The sequence below is a fragment of the Glycine max genome, chromosome 19 (genome assembly GCF_000004515.6).
Source record: "Glycine max cultivar Williams 82 chromosome 19, Glycine_max_v4.0, whole genome shotgun sequence".
Lineage (NCBI taxonomy): Eukaryota > Viridiplantae > Streptophyta > Magnoliopsida > Fabales > Fabaceae > Glycine > Glycine max.
In genome coordinates, this window is record NC_038255.2 from 39,980,880 (window position 1) to 39,984,085 (window position 3,206).

Sequence of the window (3,206 nt, forward strand, 5' to 3'; positions counted from 1 at the left end):
GACCGATTTAGAAAGGAAAAAAACTATAGAAATTAAGTTGAAAAATTAATGAAATCTTATTTTGATTTAACCTTTTATTTCCCTTTACTTCCGTTCATAAGCCGCTACTATTTACTATTCTCTTGCTTTTAGGCAAACATGGATTTTGTTTCTGTTATTATAATTAGGCCAGATTAGTTCTTGAGCTCTAATTTACTTTTCGGTTTTGGTTTGGTATTCTAACATTTTTCGTTGGATTTTGATTTTCTATATTTTATTTAGTTTTAATCTTATCTAATTTATAAATTATGACAATTTTTGTTTCTTAAAAATATCAATTGTGGCAGTTTATTACAACCATAAAAGATAAATTAGACTAATTTGAAACCAATAAAAGGACAAATAACCAAAAAAAGAGAGAGGACCAAACTGAAAATAGAAAATAAGGCTCGAGAATCAAAGAAAGTAATTATACCTAATGATTACATGAATCTTCCTGTCCTAATTTTTCTCTTATTACAAGCACAAATTAAATAGAAAAGTTATTTATCCTTGGTCAACATGTTATTAAAAAGAATACATTCCTTCTCATTTTAAATTTATCACGATCTTCAGCACATTTCATTGCCATGTATAGCCTGCAGAATCTTACCATGGGCATGACCAAAGGAAACAAGGGGTAGAAGAAAACGAGATTTTGCAAATCCAAATTCTTCGAAATCGTAACTTCAAACTGTGATTTTCATCAAAAGTGGTCAAGCGAAAGTTGGGTTAATTCCAAATATAAAATAATCTTACATTGTTACGTAATTATAAATTATTGTTTGTATAATTTTTCAGTTAAATATAATAAAAATTAAAAAATAAATCAAAAATAATGATATAGGATTGAATGATGGTATAAAACTATTGTGTACGTCAATTTATCACCTATTCTCTCAATAGTTGTCTTTTTCCATCATTGGCTTTCATGATTTTGGAGAAACCAAGGCATCTTGTCGGCCATTTCTTTGTCTCCCTCTGTCGGAAGAGAGTGGTAATTACTGTGTGGAACATTTTTCAGAGGTATAAGGGTTTGTGGAGAGAGGGAACGAGTGGGGGGAGGGGGGAGTGTACGAGAGGTTTATCCACCATTTGATATATTCTTTATAAATTCAATGGCTCGGATATTCTATGGCTAACCAATAGGATTACTTGCAAATTATCCATGTTTAAACCAATAATATTACGGATGTTATTAGAAGTTTGAAATCAAATATTTCATGTGGTTGGTGAACAACTATGCCTTTAATATGTATTCATGTAAAATAATTTTATATTATTATCTAATTATAAATTATTATTTATATGATTTTTTAGTTAAATATAATAAAAATAAAAAATAAATCATAAATAACCATCTATGATTGGATGATGGTATAAAACTATTTTGTATGCGGATGGATCACCTATCTTCTCAACAATTGTCTTTTTCCATCATTGCCTTTCATTATTTTGGAGAAACCAAGGCATCTTGTCAGCCATTTCTTTGTCTCCCTCTATGGAAGAGAGTTGTAATTACTGTGTGGAACATTTTTCAGAGGCCATAAGGGTTTTCTCCAAGTGTCAGTATATAAGGGTTTTCTTCCGAGATTTTGTTTTTTGGTTTCGATTCAGGAATCTGCCTGCATTGAGTTAGGGTTAGTTAGCAGTCTCAACCGTGAGAGATAGGGTACAATTTGGAACAATGGCGCAAAGTGGAATTTACAAACGAGGAGAAGGTTTAGATAGAAGCTTCAATGGAGAGTGGTGAGGAGGTAGGAAGTGAAAGAAGTTAGGCATGGCTGGCAGGGAAGATTCTCACTCAGGGATCTTTCAACAACAAGGCTTTCATGGTAACAATAGGGCAAATTTGGAAGGTGCGTCAGGGTACAGAAATCAAAGAAGCAAGAAGGAACCTTTACACTTCAAGTTTCCAAATGAAAAGGATCGAGCACTGGTTGAAGAAGGAGGGTCATGGTACTTATAAAGAAGATTGGTGGTTCTCAATTTTATGAATATAGGAGAAAATCCTGTGGAGATCGATCTTAATCATTGTCATTTTGGATTAGGGTTTATGATCTTCTGGTGGGTTTTAGAACAAAAGAGATGGCAGAACGAATTGGAAAATCGATGAGAAATTTTATCAAATGGGATAAGTGCAATGAAAGTGTTATGGGAAAATCTTTCCGAATAAGAGTAAGAGTGGATATAACTCCCACTAAAAAGGGGAGTTACTCTAAAATTTGGAGAAAAGATGATAAAAAAGATTTTGTTCAAACATGAGAGATTGGGAAATCTTTGTTTCTTGTGCAAATGCTTGGATCATTTGATGAAGGAGTGACTGTGAGGAAGAGATACGAAAGACATTGATCTAGATGATTTACCCTATGGGACATGGATGAAATCATCTCCCATGAGAGCAAACATGGAGACTGGAATTAGGAATGAGGTAAAGATTGGGATCTTTAGAAGGAGGTTATTGGAAAATACAAGGAAAAGTGTCAGCAGGGACGAACTCTTGCATTGTTTAAGAAGTGTTGTAGGTGTTTGAAGGATATATTACTTGGACAAGGGCTCGATTACTAGGAAAGAAAAGGAGACAAAACAGGCCATACCACTGATGATGGTGAAGGTAATTCTTGAATCCCTATGTCTAAGTGTGATTACTGATGGAAGCGAATGTGTTGATAAGGAAAAAGGGAATGAAAAAACTACTATATAAAAATATAACAGGCCTTGTGATAGAATGGAAAAATGAAGATAACACAAAGTATCTAGAATTAAAGGAGATCAAGAATACGAATAATAATGGTGGTATGAAATGGAAGAGAAGGGCTCGGGAGAAAGGAGGGGAGGGACAAAATACTATTATTTGGGGGTGGGGGAAGACAAGAAAGGGAGAACAGGAGATGGAAGTTGAATATTGCACGAGTCCAAAAAAAATTCATAGACACAACGGTGGAGGCTGTTAAACAGCCTTACTCGGAGCCATGAAAACATTATGTTGGAGTTGTCGTGGCCTTTAGGAACCCATGGGCAGTAAAGGCTTTTCAGAAATCTCTTAAGTATTGAAGGTCCCAATATTGTTCTTTTAATGGAAACCACAGAGAAAAAAAGTGTTGAGATGAATGTAATTAAAGGAATTACTGGTGGAGATTGATTAAAAAGTTGGTCCATGAATCATATAGTTTGTTGTGAGGATTTGG